The following is an 18,819-nucleotide window of genomic DNA, read 5'->3' as shown; positions in this document are numbered from 1 at the left end:
ACAATTAGGAATATTTAGCATATTATATTTCACTTACATATTGGTATGCCAATAACATTATTATATATGCATATATAATGTATAATTCTTATAATTAGCATAGACAAGTGTTGATGCATTATATAATTTATATTGTTATACAAAAACAAGAGGAAAACACAAATTCGGTACATATCTATTTGCAGCAGCTGCTCCCCTTTTAGTTCTCTATTAATTCACTCAGGCAATGAGAGGCCCTTGCAAGATCCTCAATGATTTTTGAAAGTAAATAACGCTTAGCGTTCTGTATTTAAGCAAAAAAGTGCTTTCCCTCGCCATTTGTAGAAAATCTGTACTCTCGCTATTCCAACTCCCAAGGTGAGTACAGCATCACCATCTAATATGTCCTTGTTTCTCCCACATTGCACAGATTGCACAGACTCAGTAAACATTTGTGGAAGACAGAATGAATTTTCCATAAAAAGGATTTGGAATTTACCTGCAGACCTAAAACATGAAATGAACAAGGCGATCCATTCTCCAGCAAGCCCAGCAAATGGAGATTTGCATGTACCTGTTGTAATTGATTTTCCTTTCCCTCTGTAGAATGTGAGAGAATTCTGCAGCCAGTCTGGGCCTCTCTTCCCTATGGCTACCAGCACAGCAAGAGGAGAGGCTGTGGTCCTTTGTCTCACCATGGGCCAGGTACAGTGCTGAATTGCTTCATTAAATCCTTAGAACACTCTTAGAGTAAACACGATTGGTTCCTTTTACACCTGAAAATGCAAACTCAGAGGAGGGAAGAAACTTGTCCAAGGTTCTATGGCTTGGAAGTAATAAAACTGGGCATCAAACTCAGGTTTCCCTGATCCCAAGGCCACTCCGCTGTTAGTTGTCTTACCCATCCAGCTAAGCATTCAAGTTGCTGACAATGAACTGAAGTCTCAGAGAAAAACCATGGGTCCTTGGTATCAGTCTGGAAGGCACTGATCTGAGACAAGACAGCTTTGTCTCAGGTTCATCCAAGTGAACAGATTTCAACCAGCTCAGTCCAAGTTCCAGGGCTGTCGGGGCCTCTCAAGCAGAGCACAGACAGTGAGAAACAGGGACAGTAGTTACAGGAGAGCTGTTTTGGGTCCCTGAAATCTGACTCTTATCGACAGACTGGCAGCTCAAAGCAAGATCCTATTCTAGAAAAGCTAAGCACAGTAGACAAATAATTAGAGGAAAAAAATGCAGCTATATAAAAGGCCTAGTGCACTGCCTGGTACATACTATGTATTCAATAAATGGTAGCTTTTAAGCTGTAACTGCCCTGGAATTAAGGCCAAGCCTGATTGGAATTCTAGTTACCTCCTAAATAAGAATTCAGAATAGCTGACCCTGCCAATGCACCGAGATTCAGGATTCAGCATCAGAAGCTCAACTGAGAGACAAAGAATGGATGGCTTAAAAGACTCAGCCTCGTTTCTCTTTACCTACAGCAACTCTAGCTTTGACCATAGGGAAAAACACTTTCCTCTCCTACCACAGGACCCTTCCACATGCAGTTTCCCCTGCCTGGAATCCTTTTCCCTGTCATGCCTCCTGGCTAATTCCCAGTCATCCTTTGAATCTCTGTTACTTCATTGAGTCATTCATTCCATCAATATAGGGCTATTTAATGAGTGCCTCTAGTAGATTAGACATTATGAGAGGTGCAGGAAAGATAAAGGTCGACAAGTTATATATTGTCCCTGTCATGTTGGAGCTTGCATTCTAACAGAGGCGACAGATACTAATACAGTAAGTATACAATTCAGGGCACAGTGATATATCCAAACCAGAGCGGTGAGAACACCAACCCCGACACTGAATGACCAGGATAAGACCACACTGGTGCAGTACATTTTTTGAAATGTGCAGAAAATGAGAGGCATGCCCTAAAGTGTGTGTGGATATGTGGGGGAGAGGCTGGATGATGGGAACTTGGACTTGATCTCTGTGCTCTCTCCAGCTCTCTGATTTCTCGATCACACTGACTGGTTCTTCAGCCAGGTGAAGCCAAAGCTGCTTGAAGAAGCCTCCCAGAGAATGAAAGTTGACTCATCACCCTAAGTTTAGTGAAAAGTGGAACTTTCTATTGCTAACTTGACCGTTTCCGAGATGACTTTTAAAATAGAATTATGTTCCTGTCTTCCAAAAGTTGTCTTTACTTTTAAACAGCTTATGGAAACCACAGACCATTCATGGAGTGAAAGAAGGGAAAAGAATTAGCAAAATGAACTTGTGAATGTATGAACGTAAGAACTGACGGGAATGATGAGGTAAGACTTTTTATTTTCTCCCAAAGAATTGTCTGTTTACTTTTTCATCTTCTTCCCCACATAGAGGCATTTGGACTAGGAAAGATTCCTGAATGTTATTACAAAATCTAGTGCATTGGGTACTTGAGCCCTTTGCTTTTCGCATAACAATCCACATTTCCACATTGAGATTTAGACGCAGGTTTAGAAATACTTTGTGACAAGTTATATATTTTTAGATCGATGCTGTCATCTACCTGCTCAACAATTCAGTTGACTCAATTGTTATAAGGAGAGAGAATTCAAATCCCACTGTGTGGGCTGATCTATGTGACCCCCACGCCCCATCAAAGGCAGCAGAGAATATTCTATGTTCTCACCTAGTACACCCTAAGAATCAGTCAGCTTTTCTTTATCTTGATTGTCACTACACAGGACACTCCCTATAACATACATGTGCTAAGAATTTCAACAGCAAGAAGCTTCAGGGGTGTAGACACATTTTTGGGTAAGTCTTAGTAGATAATATGCTCTATTTTTTTTCTCTTTTATTTATTATGTAGATCAGTGCTTCTCAGTATGCGGGGCCAGAACCAGCAGCATCCAATCTGGAGACGTGTTAGAAAAGCAGATTCTCAGGCCCCACCCCAGACCTACAGAGTCAACAACTCTGCACGTGGGGCTTAGTAAGCCAAATTTTAACAAGCCTTCCAGAAGATTCTGATGCAGCTCAGGGTGAGAACCACTGATGCACATCACTCTTAATGGCACCACTCCACTCCACGTGATTTAGGCGCTAAAGCCCCATGACACTCAGAATACCTTAACATCGGGTATTTTATTTAAAACCAGGGGAGGGCCTGATTATTAGTATGTATTTTGTAAATTTAATGTGTGGCTCATGCTGAGATCCAGCACTCTGTACAGTTTTCCTTCTTCTAATTTGGTTGATAATAGCATTGTGGCAATCCTCTTGTCCTGGTTGAGGTTGACATCACAGCCCGTGGGTTTAGTATGTGGGATCCTGCACATCAGGGCATGACTAACACAGTCTTCTGTGAGTCAGAGACGCAGGGAGAGAAAACACCCACCCCCCCACTCTCCCCATTGTCAGGTCTGAAGCTCTAGATGCTTCAAGTTCAGCATCTTAGCCACTGCCCCGTAACGTGGGACCAGAAGGGGTCTGGAGGCTGAGAGGAGATAAGGAAGGGGAGCCATCTCTTACTGGCTAGTTACTATTTGTCAAGCACTGCGCCGTCTCATTTTACCCTCCTGCCATTGTATTTCCATCAAGAAGACGTAGACCCAGGAAGTATTCCCATCAGAAGTGTAGACCCAGAAAGACGAGGTGAACTTACTCAAGGTCATCCTGCTAATTCCCAGTAACTGGGAACAGACTCAGAAAGGTTAAGTACTTAGCAACCCAAAGTGATGGGATTTAAAGCCAAGCCTCCTTGTCACTAAGCAAAGTTCTTTGTTCTTGACCACCAAAACCGGCCAATGGGGATGCGGCACATCAGAGGTTGCAGAGCCAGCTGACGCTCCTGGTTCCCATCCTTGACCGAGTCCTGGAGCTGCCACCCAACCTGGCTGAGCTTCAGATTCCTCTTCTTTAATCGGGGATGAGGTCTACTTCACAAGGTCAGGTGTGGGACAAAGGAGGCAACATGTAGTGTGATTCACCAGGGCTTTCTTCCCTGTTGCTCCCCAATGCCACCTCTTCCAGGAAGCCTTCCTGGAGATCTTCAGAAGAGTTACTATCTCCTGCTTTGCCCCCAAACTCACACGCAGCATTTCTCAGGCATCTTCATCTCTGTGCTGTGATTCTCTTCCTCTCCCCCCTTTTCTCTTCCCCTCTCCTTTCTCTTCCTCTCCCACTCCTCTCTTTTAAAAAACCTCTTCCTTTTGTATCTCCCACTAGGCATTCAGTTCCTTAAGGTGGGAACCACATCTTATTCCCCTTCTATATCCAAAGTATTGGGCCCACTGCGAAGACCTCAATTACTGTGTTGAGTGGAGGAAACAGCAGAAAAGACAAAAGTTAGGGGAGCAAAGAGCAAAGTGGTCAAAGAGGACCCCTGAGGTCAGAGGGTGATTGAGGGCTCGGACCAGGGATGTGTGCCCAGTAGAGAAGGGATGGCTCAGAAGGGAGGTCGAACTGCTACCATTTCAGCCCTGGCACCTTGAGTTGCTCATCCGAATGGGAAGAGCTGGAGCACCGCATCTCTGAGAGCCAGACACGAGGCAGCTCAGCACGTGGGAAGAGAAGAGGGGCTCCAAGGAAACTGAGTGTGATTAATATAGAAAAAAGCTGTATATATGTAATACGTACATCTTCATGAATCTAAAGATGAGTATACTCCCATCACTGCAAACAGTACTATCAACTGAACCATCATCACCTCTAAATTTCCTCCTTCCCCCTTTTGTTGTGATAACATTTAACATACGATCTACCCACTTCACAAATGTTTCAGCATTCAGTACAGTTGTGTTAACTAAGCCTGCTGCGCAGAGATCTGTAGGATTTACTCATCTCCTACAATGGAAACCATGTGCCTTTGACCAGCATGTGCCCGATTCCATCTCCTCGCAGCCCCTGGTGACCATCATTCTACTTTCCCTCTATGAGTTTGAATATTTTAGATTCCTGATGTAAGTAGGATCATGTAAGATGTGTTTTCTGTGTCTGGCTTATTTCAGTTCATATAATGCCCTCCAGGTTCACCCAGGTGGTAGCAAAGGGCAGGCAGAACTTCCTTCTTTTTTCAGGCTGAATGATAGCCCACTGTATTTCTGTACCAGTTTTGTTGTTCATCCATTCATCTGCTGATGGACATTTAAGTTGTTCCTATGTCTTTGCTATTGTAAACAGTGCTGCAGTGAACTTAGGAGCACCCGCATCTCCTCCGTGTTCTTATTTGAACTCTTTTGGATGGATACCCAGAAGTAGGATGCTCGGTCATATGGCATTTAGTTCTTTGAGGCACCTCCCTACTGTTTTCCATAATGGTTGTACCAACTTACATTCTCAACAATAGTACATAAGGGTTCTCTTTTCTCTACATCCTCACCAACACCTTTTTTTAAAAATCATGGCCATCCTAATAGGCGTAGGGTGGTTTTGATTTGCATTTCCCTGATGATTAGTGACGTTGAGCACCTTCTGAATCAGACAAACCTGAATTTGACACCTTGCTATACCACTGACAGGCTGTGTGACTTTGGGAAGATAGGTCATCTCTCTCTGAGCCTCAGTGGTCTCATCTGTACAATGGCAAATGGGCTGACTGTGCCAAGTGCTGGTTAGTATGGACTAGAGTACATGCCAGGCACAGAGAAGATGCTCAGTAATGGTCAGGGCCCTTCTGCTCTTAACCTAGACAGTGCACATGCTATGTTAAGATCTTCAGCCTACTGGGGTTCCAGGCTAAGCAGCTTATTTTCTCAGACCCTCTGGGATTTAGGATTGTCAACTGCAGGGCAGGGAGCTGGGTGGAAGGGTTTGATTTATGGCCACTCTCCCCAGCCCCCTACCTCCTGGCTGGCACAGCTGTGAGCCCTGGCAACTGGAGTGTAGGCGTCTGTATTATACATTTTTTAAATTTTCTTTATATTATATGATGTTTTGCCATCTTAAAAATCCTTTCTGGCTGGGGGAGAGGCTGTCTCTCCCTGGGTAAGCCAATTCCTAGAAATAACAAAGGGCTCCACTGGGATCATGCCTTTGATATGCTAACAAACCTAATCCAGAGCCAGACCTCCTCCGTCTAGCCCATACTGTGCAGGAAGCAGTATTCCTCCGCCTTCATTAACCCAGGGACAGACACCAGGCAAGCAGAGACCATCCCTATAGCCCAAACCCCTCTGAAATATTCATGCTGGCCAGTCCTAAACTCTCCACCCTGCCCGGCCCTGCTGCCTTCTGCAGAAACCCCAGGAAAGGCCATGGCCTAAGTGCCTCTACAGCATCTGTCTTCAGCCGCCTGACCACCCTACTGACTTTCCCACAGGGCCCTGCGCATGTTGGGCCTCCTGTCTCCAGGAGCTGTGAGCATCACACACTTGGTTTTCCTGAGCTTTTCCTGCTCTCCCCTTGTGGCTGCATCTGACTGACCTGCTCCTAAAAGAATATAGAAGAGCATCCCTCTCTTACCACAGGGCTTGGGCATTTTTGTGCAATGTACAGCTTGCCCCAGTGCACAGGGCAGCTCCACTAACCAACCCTCTTGGGGTCATAACAAGTCAAGGGTCTCTCATCAGTACCACTTCCCAGCTGACGGAGACCGTGGGTGGCCACAGGACAACTTGTAGCCCACAGACTTCCACACATTAACCATGTGGCTGGAATCCCAGCGAGGGAGCCAGTCCAGCCCACCAGATGGCAAAGACTCCTTCACAGGGCTCTCGATCCTGGCGGAGCAGAGCCACTTCCAGGCTGGCTGCCTTCCATGCGGTGCATCTGGATACATTTCCTGGATGATTACATTTGCATAGTGGGATGCCGGATCCACATTTCCAGCCAAATTACAATTTGTGCCCACAGTTTAGAGCATCATTTCCACCAAATACTTGTTAGGTATATCATACAATCTATTGTCTACGTTGGGAAACTGTGTGAGTAAAGGGGGATGCCTTTAGTAACTTGGCCCACTCAACAGGCAGAACCTGGAAGTGACCTCAGCAAACCGGGGCACCCTACCTATGAGGGTGTGGGCATCCTAATAATAAGCAAGGAAAGGAATCCATAGGGTGGCCAGAGATGAGAGCAAAGGCATAGGCGCCCATTAGGCTAGGATTTGGGTCCCTAGATCTTGGTTCATGCATCACTTGAGGGGCTGTGGTCCATTTATTCTGAACTGACAGCCCCACCTCTAACTTTGGGATAATACTACCTGCCCGATAGGATTGTCATGAGTGTGAAGTTCACCTATATGGACAAAGCTCTGCACAGGACGAGCACACAGTGGGGACGTAGGGAGTATGTGCTGCCTTCCCTGCTCCTGCCTCTGCGGGTCTGGACACTGCCTGCTCCCTAAGCACAGGGGTCTGTGAAACCAACATGTGACAGTTTCCGGCAGGAAGGACGGGCCCTGGCTGCAGGTTTCACAACTCAGAGGTCTGCCTTTTTGCCTTTTTCTGAGTGTCCCTGTTAGTTGAAGGCACTTTATCAGTCAGGCCTCTCGACAGGACCACGAGCCTGACCTTGGTGTTGGCGTCCCCCGATATGATCAACACCTTCACCGGCAAGCACCCGCCCTGGGCATGAAACGGTGGAACTCCTCTCAAAGCACCGCTGTCCCCTGCCAGCCCTCACAGACCATACACCTGGACTCTGTGACTTCAAATCCTCCAGTGGAGGTTCCAAACTCACAGTCGGAAGGTGACATCCAGTGCTCCCAGATGGGAGCACGCTGCTCTTCCGTCCTGGAGGGGAGGGAAGTGCAGTGGCCGGGCCTCCAGCTGGGGCTTCCCATGCGATCCTTAGTCTTGTCCGCCTGACCTTGTCTACCGCCTCCTCCTCGGACCTGCTGCCTTTAAAGAGCGGCTCACTGCCCAAAGCTTTGTCCTGACGTTTCATAGGAACAACTGACTTTAAAGTTAACTGACTTGCTTTGTAAATGTAACAAGTGTACAGTTATGTCACTGTTAATACCGTTTGTCATCTCCTCTACTTAAACAGTGACAGCACCAGAGCTAATGCTATCTTTAGTCACCTCTTCATCTGAGTCCCCCCGTCCCCCTGCCGCTGTGTACTACCAGGCATAGAGAAGTTGTCCATGAAATGTGGGAATGAATGGATGAAAATCTCTTTGCATTTCTTTCTTCATTGACGCATCTCAGGAAGTCAACACCCTGTTCCTTTCATGGTATCCTTTTCACTGTCCCATAAATTGCGTGTTTATTGTTCCATTCAGAGAAACCTTATGTGCCACACACATCAATCAGTGTGCTCTGTGCACATTCACTTGGAGCCACACGTGGTGCTAGGCTCTAGGAATACTAAGCGGGCAGGTTCTGAACATGGGTTACCTGAGGTGTACCCCCGACCGCACTTACTAGCATCTGGATTGGGCAAGTCACGTGAGCATTCAGAATGTCGGTTGTCACACGCACATGGTCACGGTGCCCTCCTCAAGGTGAGAGGAAAGCACGTGACACTAAAAGGGCTGAGCACCCTGCCTGGTACCAGCAAATACTAATGATGAAGGACTTCAACTCCTCTTCTGTGCCTACAACAAGACCTCCAACCAGGCAGCCACACCTGGTGGGACGAGAAGGGAGACACAGGAGGAGCTTGGGAAGCATCGATTTGGAGACGCAACACCTAAACACATTCTATGGGTCATACCCTCCAACTTCCTGCCTGGAGGAGGCCTGACTCGGCTCCCCCCCAGCATAGTTCCAGGATGAAAGCTGATGAGATGGAGATGGGTAACTAATTGCCTCCCAAGTCGGCTCATTCTGTTTTGTGGGGCAACTCTAATTGTTTCGAAGGTCTTATTTATATTGTGCTATGTATGGCCTCCCTGTAGAGTTTGCTCCTAGGAAGCATAGCACACAAAACAATAGGCTCACGGGTCCCATAACCCTTATAATTACTCTGTTGGTTATTTCCAACATTGCTCTGTATCCCAAATCTTTTTCCCAGCCTGACCATGTTGAACCCCTTCAACTCCTCTTTCTGGCAAATGGACCCATGCCCAGTGGGCAATGGCAGGTAGAGGGGAAATCCTCTTAAATGTTAGGGTGAGACCACCTCCCGCTACTCAAGCATTAGTGGTACTAGTTGTTTCTGTGTTTGCAGTCTGCTTTCATATGACAGAATTTTGGAGTAGCAGCTGAATAGATCAAAAGGACTTGAATAACACTAAAGAAGCGGGGAGGATTACATTGCTACGCACAACCACAGTCATCCCGTGGCTTTGCCAATCGATTTTAGAACTCCTTAGTGGCCTGACTGGGCTCTTTTCTCACATACGCATAAGATGAATCTCTTGCATGGCCCAGTAAATAGGTGATCTTCCTTAGACAACAAGTTTCTTCCTTTACAGCAAGTTGTATTGCATGCTACAGTGCATTTTAGAGCTCTCTCATGTCCACACGGGCAGGCAGGATATGTCTCCTCAGTTATAGCAAAAGTCAAGTGTACCCATGGGTCAGTTATTGCCAAGGTTTTGAGGTACAAGCTGGAACAGTATTAAGGCCACTCAGCTGGAGGACCATAGGTTTATGTGTCAGGAGCGTGGGGGGCAGAGGGAGGGGTGGGTGGTTGGGCTTTTGTCTGCCTTCCTCCTCCCCCACGCCCACTGCTTTCGGCCACTACGTATTTATAGGTCATAATTAGGGGAAGAGCTAAAGGTAAGCCGCTCACAGTTCCAGAGTGTCCTGTCCGCTTCCTCATTCCCAAAAGGCTCTTGTCCAGGCGGAAGCTATTATTTCCGCCCCAAGCACAGCACAAACTCTGAACATATTAGTAAACTCTCCTGATATATGAGAGAGTGAAATGCCACATTTTGCAGAGGAAGGATCTATTCTGATCTCTGTTGAGCTCTTTTAAAAAGTATTATTATGAAAGCAACACATGTTCATGCCCACTGTAAAGAATGAAGTTTGGAAAATACAGAAAACTGTGTCAAACATAATGCCACACCTCATAGATAAGGACCCTACGTAACTTGGCTTATTTTCTTCCAGTAGTTTTCCAACACGAATATATCAATATTTGGTTGTTCAGATAATTGGAATCACATGGAGTATATCCTTGATTTTTTTTTTTCTTTCTAAGCTTATATCGTGAGCATTTGTGTGGATCATGAAAAATTCTTAAACATTATTTAAAATGGCTGGGAAATATTCTATTGTGTGGATATACTATAATTCCTTTTAACCAATTACTGCCTTATAGAAAATCATAATGCTGTACTATCATAAGCCATATTTCAGTGAACATCTTTGTACTTTTATATCTTTGTAAGCTTCAGAAGGCAGTGCCTAAATCTGTTTTATCTCCTACTGGGTACTTTGTGTCTAGCACATTGTTGGACAAACTGTAGATGCTCAGTGTTTGAATACAGATTGGCTCCCTGCTTGACTAACTCTCTGATTATTTCTTTAGACAGTCTTGCCAGAAGATAGGGTTCTTTCATATATTTGATAGGGCCCCCCTACCAGTGTGAGGTCAGATGGCTTAGTACAGTTGTAAAGAGAAGATGTGGGGAGCAAAGCAGGAATTCCGGACTCATCCAAGAGTGATAAAGTAGAGCCTGCTGAGGACCGTTTGTTTCTGCTTTGAAGAATATGTTTTGGCATTGGGAAATCAAACACGGTCACTAACTTAATGTCTTACAAGCTACTTTAAGTAATGAAATCCTGTCTACCTGTAGTTCACATTTTGATGATAACATACTCATTTATTAATTCTACATACTTAATACATGTACTCTCTATGTAATTAAGAACCTCATTATCATTACACAGATGCTGTCTGCCTGGAACAGGTGAAGTTCATCAATTTAATTTGACCAAACCACTGGCAAACACCCACTCCTTCCTGGACTCTGCTCTGTGTGCTGGAAGCACAGACACATATAAGACCCACTGTGACCTTGAGAAGATTCGTCTAGATGAGAAGACCTGTGGGCGACTGCAGCTTGCTAGTGCCTGGCATATGGAGAAGGTAGTTAACAAGTATCTATTAGATGGATGGGTGGATGGATGGATGGATGGGTGGGTTGGTGGATGAAGTCTGGTGAAGTCATTGTTTGTCAGTAAAACAATGTCAAACATGTAGAGATGAGAAAGCAGGGAGGCTTCCAAGGGAAAGTAGCATTTAAATGATGAATAGGAGTTGCCAGGCAGAAAAATAAGGGAATCTAGCAAAGGCTGTCAGGTTGAAAAGTATGTGGCTGCAAAGGGAGATGACAGACAGGAATGGCTGGAGCTAAAAGGGTTGGCGGAAAGGAGATGGTGGGGAAAGGTGACTGAGTTTTGGCTGATCACGAATGACTTGTTCAAAGGGTTTCAGTTTCCCCAAAAGCAGACCCTAAGATGAAGATTTGTGTGCAGGTGGTTTATATGGGAATTGATCCTGCAAGTAAGATGAAGCAGTAGTAGTGAGACAGGCAAGGGAGGAGAGCCTATAAAATGTCTTACCCTGTGCCCAGCGGGAGCTCAGCTCTGGTGGGGACCTCCTGAGAGATCATACAGACCACACTTCCCAGTTTGTCCCCCGCAGCCGGTGGCTGCCCCTGACTCCCATCACTCACCTGTTGACGGGTGCTCCTGGGCGTTCTAACTCCTGCACGTTTCCAGCCTGCCCCAAGCAAGGGCCAAGCTGCAAACTAGAAACGACCTTGGGCAGAGAGCTGAAGGAATCTGGGGGCAGGGACTGGGCCTGTGCACTGGCCTCAGGGTGAGGGTCGGGGTGGGCATCCAGGGTGTCAGCCCCAAAGCCTGGGTATCTTAGGAACAGGCTAGATCTCAGCAAGCCTGCTCTGGGATGAGACAAGGAGAACAGTCCTCTGCCAGTGCCTCCATGCCATCAGCAGTCCCTGCTCAGGGTGTTTGCTCTTTCACAGCCTGCAATGGGCTTCTTGCTTTCCACATAAGTGCCTCCTTGTCTCCGCTTAAATGTCACCCACTCAGTGAGGTCATCTTTGACGATTTGATCTGCAGTGCGTCTTTCTCCCTGTTTGTTCTCTATGATAGCATGCTGATTCTTTGCATATGCATATATAATATATACACATATACATATGCATGTTTGTACATATATTATTTATACATATACAAATATATGTACATATGAACGTATATTGATTATTTGGCTATATGCCTATCTACTTTATTTCCCACTGCATTATAGACACCCAGCAAGCTGCCTGGCACATAGTAAGTGCCTGCTGGGTGAATGAATAGGGCCCAGCACCAGCCTCATGTACTTCATGGCAGAGGAAGGCCGTCTTCCACTGTCCCCTTCCATAGCACCAGACTTCAAGTTCCTGTCATCTCTCCATGCTGTGGCTGAGGAATAACCCTGAGTAGCAGGCACCTGGCCCTAGAAATGGAAGTCCTGGTCTTGGTGTTGAACTTGGAGCCTGTTTCTCATCATAGGGATTCTAGCGAACAGGGCCTCACTTTCCTTGAGGCTTAAAATACTTGCCCTCCTTAGTGCATTCCTGACGGGATGCATCTCCTAATCACCTCAAATCCTGGATTTCAGTCCCACTAATGTAATGAAATCCCCAGAAGGGTTACACCTTTTTGTAGGAGAACCTGGGAGTCCCTGGGAAGTAAAAATTGCCAGATAAAATCCATGTCTGCTTATCTGGCAGTCGTTCTGGGCCTGACCTTCTGTTAGAGGCAGGAAGTAGAGGGGCAACATGCCCACCCCTCTAAGCCAGCTTGGTGCATACGCACCACCTTGCCCTGCCCTACGGCTTTCTGCCTGCCCTCCCGCTGCTCAGCTGGCTTCTCAGAAGCCAGGATGACACTATAGGCCATCAAAAAAGGCGGCTTGTAGCAAGGTCACTCTGATGCTCCAAAAACAGGAGAGCAGGCAGAAGTGATGAGCAGATGGGAAGGCCCCTCCCTGCTGTCTCCCTCCATGCTTCCTGACCTGCCTTAGCGGTTTAACACAGGCTTTGAGAAAGACCCCTCTGGGGGTGAAAGCCCTCCATCTGTGCCAACCATGTGGCTGTGGATAACGGACTTCCCTTCAACGAGTCTCAGGTTCCTAAATCTCACCATGGGTTGATGATAACAGTATATACCTCACAGGGTTGTTGTGAGCATACATAAAGAATGAGTGCAAGGCACTTGGCATCATGCTTGTAAAAAATTCAGCAAAAAACAATTCCCATGCTTAATTTTACATAATATAACATATATATAATATATATAAAATACAAAATTTGAAAAATTGTCATTTCACAATGAAAACAACTTAATTGCTACTAGGCATTACCTTGGGTCTCATTCATCCATCAGCTTATCCTTTCAAAGAGTTATAAATAAAATTCAGTCACTGGAGCTGGAGGAGGGAGGGGAGAGTGTGGTTAAGCCGGCCTCCCAGGTGGGCCTGGGTCCGCGTGCCTTATCTGTGCCCGCCTCTCGCCCTGCCGTCACCTAACCCATCCCAGCGGCCCCATGCTCTCCTTGGGCTGCTGCACGTGTTTCTTGGCAACCTAGAAAACTCTTGCTTATCCTTAAGAATTCTGCAGACAGACTATCGCTCCCCATAAAGAATTCATCATTCTTTCCCCCAAATTATTTCCATTGCTTCTAATAGTGTAGACTTCACATTCTGCTTCACATATTCTTAGTTATAAGTCATTTACTTATCTGACTCCTACAGAGAACTAGGTGTCCTCCCATTGCATGGACTGTGTCCTTAGCCATCTTTGTTTCCACAGGGCCAAGCCGAGTGGGCACCCACATATGGCTCTATTTCAACTGGACCGCAGGTGCATTTGATCCCAGGAAGCTTCAAAGTTTCCCCTTGGGAAAGAGCAACAAGCCTGCTCTAGAGGCTGTTGGTAGCTTCCCCGACTTCATACCATCTTGGATGTCACCATGCCCTCCAGGAAAAATGGAGTCTGGACTTGTCCTTACATTAGTTGAAACTCCTCTCTGACACCATATCCCAACCCCACACTGAGCTCAGGACTATGATTTCCAGAGGAAGCAGCCTCTGGCCTCTTCCAATCCCCCAGGAAGTCCTCTGCCTTCCTCTCCTGCCAGAACAATCAAGTCCCTTGGTGAAAAGGACATCCAGGAGACAGACCAGCAGCTTGATGCAACTTGCTGCCAGCTCTCTGATGCACCAGCATTCCTCTGCCCCTGGCACAGTCTGAACCCCTGGCACAGGCCTGGACATCTATGGGAGCGAACAGGAAGCGGTAGCTTATCCCTCCACTGCTCCAAGACCACACCGTCTGTGGCTGTGACGATCTGTCACCTGTAACGGGTCAGTGAGGAGGGAGTACAAATGGGTGCTCCTGCCTCACACCAGTTACATATGATCACTTAGAAATGCTCACAAAAAACGTACGGTTGTATGAAGGGCATTTGGTTTAATGGCTAACTTTTTCATCTGTGTAGTTTGCTTCAGGGTTGAGAACGGAGTTACTGTAAACCCAGCTGAAACTGAAAATGGAGGGGAAATCAAAACAGTGCAACTGCAAACGTAAATATTTAATCTGAGTGTCTGCTCCCTTAAATCCATGCGGGATAGTCTAAAATGTCATTTCCAATAGTACAATTAAAAACAGCTAAGTAGGATTTGCATGCTACACACCCTGTACGGACTACTTGATACGCGTTAAAATAGTTTCCTCATTTTACAAAAGAGACTCGAGAAGGTTAAGAAATGTGCTTCAGGTTATACGATCAGAAAATAGCAGGGCCAGAATTTGAGCCTTTGTCTGCCCGGCCAGAGCCCTAACCACTGCCCTCTACTACACGGGAGGAAGTAACCTGGGTGTGTATGTTCTCCTAGCCTGCCAAGCGGAAAGCCTGCCCCGGCTGAGGAACACAGACATGAATGCCAGGCAGATTTTATGCACCCGAAATAAAAAATGAAACCGAGGAGGATAAATAACGTCCTTAGTGTCCAGCTACTCCTTGTGGGTTGTTTTTCTTGTCATTTTACACAAAAATGTGTTACTGGCATTCTCTAACTCATAAGTTCATGCTCCAGCAAGCAGTCAGCCCTTCAGCCTGCTGGGCAAGCAGCCAGAGAGGCTAGGCTTTGGAAAAGCTCAGAAGTGGAAGAATTCACAGGTTTGGCATTGAGAGATTTTGAAATAGCCATTCATTCTAGTGGGACACAGTTGGGTGCCATTTTACAAGGACTTCCCTGCTCACCCTCCTCCCCACCCAATAAGCTGGGTTACACACCAGCTTTTATTAGCAAACACTAAGATGTGAACAAGATCACTTCCCCATTCCCTATTATCTCCGAGGTAGGGCATGACTCGAACACAGCCTGGGAAAGGACTCCGGAGATCTGTGTGCCGGACGTGCAGTGGAGAATACACTCGGGAACAGAGGCTGCAAAGGAGCGAAGGGAGCAGGATTGCGCAGAGAGAAAAGTTGAGCTGTGGTGCAGTTGCAGCAGATGCTTTAGCCAGCACCACAAGGAGCTGCAAACCTGGGCTAGCCCTCCAGAGCCGTCCCCGCTGACGCATGGGCACTGGGCTTCTGTAGCTCTGCATCCAATGGGGATTAGACGTGGGCTGCCCAGCAAGGGGCAGAAACCTTGGCCTCACTGGAAAGGGCTCCAATCCTGAGTCTTCAGAAGCCAATACACAGTCCTGAACATGTCCGTCCTGAAGGGTCTTCTGGATAGCACGCCATAGCATCCATCACAGTTTCACCCGGGAACAGTTTTTGTTCAGGCATTATTTAAATGTTTTACCCACATTGACTCATCCAAGCCTCCCGTTACTGTGAGGTGAACATAGTAACTGTATTATACATGCAGAAACGAAAGCATGGCTAAGTCCTCAGTCACAGAAACCAGGATTCGATTTTGGGAAGTCTACTCCAAACACTGAATCCTGACCAGCTGTTGTTAACTCTTTATGTGACTCTACAAATTTAAACAGGGGGATCGTGGTGGAGGCAGAGGTTTGAGAGGAGTGCTGGTGAGGGGAGTGGTAAGTAAGGAAGTCTTCATGTAGGAGGGAAAGACTGGGGGCATCAAAGGAAGCCCAGGACCATCAACATGGGGGCTACCTCATTCTCCTGAGGAAGTAGTGGGTCTATTCCATTTTACAGAAGAAACATCTGGTCTACCTTGTCTTATAGAAGAAATACTGGATCTGCCTCCTTATATAGAGAAACCTGAGGCATGAGGGGCTTGTCTACGGTTATTCCATGACGCTGTCAGAACGAAGGACGGAGTCCAGGGGCCTGAGGCTCTGCATACAGCTCTGCCTCTAACCTGCTCTGATGGGAGGAGATGCTCTGGAACACAGCCACCTCTAAGTCTCCCCACTTCTTCACGGGCCACTCCAGTCTCTTCCTCCTCCAGCAATGCGGGATCTTATAAATAGGTCAGCCATGAGTTAAATCTCCACTCAAAACCTTCTGATGACTCCACATGGCTCTTGGGATACAGATAAGGATAAAACTGTCCCTGTGGCTGCTCTGTGTCACTGACCTGCCGGTCACTCACTGTCACTTGTTTCTCTGTTCTTCTCTCTCGCCGTACTTTGGGCAGTTCCTTCAATGTGTCCGGATTCCATATTGTTGCCCGTTCTTGGAACTTTCTCTTTTCAACTCCCCATCAAATTCTCATCCTGAGATACCAGTTCTAAGTCTCGTTCCTAAGCACAGTCCTCTCCGACCCACTAGACAGGTACTCAGGTCCCATGTTCTACAGGCCCAGCACCCTCCCTTCCTCCGTGGAGCACCTGCCATGGTGCCGCTGGTGATTCCTGCACCTCTGGAAACGGGGCTCATTCCTACAAGGCTGCAGGCTTCGTTCAGCAGGGTGGGATCAGGCCTGCATGTGCCACTGCGGAAAACCCAGGCTCACACAGAGACGCCCAGGGCTCGTACTGGATACCATAGTCCCCCTGAGCTGTGGTTTCTCTTCTGCAGTTTCCTGTGGACAACCACGGTCCGAGAGCAGATGATCCTCTTTCTGATACGTCATCAGAAGGTCAAGAGTAGCCTAAAACTCTGTGACACAATGCCTACGTCATTCCCTCACTTCATCTCATCATGTAGGCATTTTATCATCTCACGTCATCACAAGAAGGGTAAGTACAGTACCATAAGTTATCTTGAGAAAGAGAGACAGAAACCACATTCACATAACTTTTACTACAGTATGTTTTTATAATCACTCTGTTTTATTTCTACTTATTGTTGTTCATTCTCTTACTGTGCTTAATTTATAAATTAAACATTGTCATAGATATGTGTATATATAGGAAAAAACATAGTGTATATGGGGTTCAGTACACAGTATATAGTGTGGTTTCAGGCATCCACTGCAGGTCTTGGAATGCATCCCCCATGCATGGGGGGACTACTGCAGATGCTGAAAGGAAGAAAAACAGACAGATGCGGGAGGGAGGGGAAAGAGAGAGAGAAGGAAGGAGAAAATGAGAAAAAGAAATGTAAGAAAGAAAGGAAAAAAGAGAAAAGAAAGAGAAGGAGGGAGAAAGAAGAAGAGAAGAGAGAAACAGAGAGACAGAGGAGAGCTAGGCAAAGAGAGATGAGGGACAGAGACGGGCAGGGGTGTTTCTACTGTTGGGGTGGGGCAGGGAAGGACAGGGACAGGGTGGGAGAAGACCCGGCTGTTTGAGGGAAAGGTGGGGTTCATGGCTCGTCTCCATGTGCTATCACACAGCTCTGGAGCCCAGGCACATTGGGAACTGGGGTGAATGATGGCCATCACTTATCCTGGAGCTAGCTGCAGGCTGGACATAATAAGAGTGCCAGTGGCCAGCCTGGGAGCTGTGGTCCCAGGGCCGTGGCTGACAGCTTGGTGTACGTGACAACAGATGCGGCTGCCTCCTTCTATGCATCTCAACTCTTTGCCAGTTGAATGGATTTTTCATCTTAATAAGGGTGATAATATTCTGAAAAGCAACCTTGGCCTTTCAGGTGTGTCCCTGGGGAAGTGGATGGGTCCCCAGGGTCATATAAACTCAGTAAGGACTGGTCCCTGTATGTGGAGTTCTTGGCATGTGTCCAAGGGCTGCAACTATGGAGCTAGATTTTCCTTAAAGCCTAATTATGTCTTATGTATTTAAGGAAAATGATGTTTGGGAAGGGGTGTGTATGACAACTAGGACCCAAGAACACTGAGCAGCCACTGTCGGGGAGATACAGGGAGCTGAGTCTGGCTTCATCTGCCCCTTGCTCCAGCTTCAACCACCAGCTGTCGGTTCACTGTCCTATTTGCTGCTCTCTTGCTTCTGGCTATAAATGAGTAGTATTTCTCAATCAGGTAACGATAATAATGTGATGGTAACAATAATAGTAATAGTGGCAGCTGAGGGAAGCATTATACCCACTTTACAGATGAAGAAACAAGGTCCAAGGAAGTCACAGTACCTGTTTGAGGTCTCCCTGGGAAACCAGAGACACTGGGATGAAAGCCAGCTCCAACTCTAATCTGGGCCCTTAGGTTCCACACTGTCTCCGTAACTCAAATGCTGCCTTTCTGGCCCATTTCCTTCTCCTTTCCCTTTCTTCCTTTATTCCCTCTACAAATATATTTCAAGTAATGGCAATGTGCCGGGAACTGGGCTCATGCGCAGGACCCAGGGACGAGGAGATCACCCCATCCTGCCTTCGTGGTAGCCTGGGCTGAATTTCAGCCAGCCAGCCAACACCAAGGGCAGCTTCTACGCTGAACTGCCCGACACCTTGAGGAGTTGGCTGTGTCAGAGGAAGACCCTCCCATCCTCCCAAGGACTCCTTAGCTCCTGGGCAACCCCAGGTTGTCATCAGTTCCTGGGAAAGAAAGCTCACCAACAAAACCCATTGGGTGGGATCCATCCCAGCTCAGTCTGCAGTGGGATCCATC

At 46.8% G+C, this 18,819-nt stretch overlaps 1 protein-coding gene and 1 long non-coding RNA gene across 2 annotated transcripts in view; one reads left to right on the top strand and one right to left on the bottom strand.

Annotated features, from left to right (window-relative positions):
* Window positions 1-18,819, bottom strand: part of VAT1L (vesicle amine transport 1 like) — a 123,177-nt gene that overhangs the window by 69,565 nt on the left and 34,793 nt on the right. The window lies entirely within an intron of this gene.
* LOC108392213 (uncharacterized) lies at window positions 162-17,333 on the top strand. Its single transcript, XR_001851961.3, has 5 exons — window positions 162-684; window positions 2,185-2,285; window positions 2,828-2,999; window positions 10,746-10,944; window positions 16,878-17,333. It is a non-coding gene; the product is annotated as an uncharacterized lncRNA (long non-coding RNA).

This window comes from Manis javanica, chromosome 17, assembly GCF_040802235.1.
Source record: "Manis javanica isolate MJ-LG chromosome 17, MJ_LKY, whole genome shotgun sequence".
NCBI lineage: Eukaryota > Metazoa > Chordata > Mammalia > Pholidota > Manidae > Manis > Manis javanica.
This window is presented reverse-complemented; position numbering and strand designations above follow the sequence as displayed.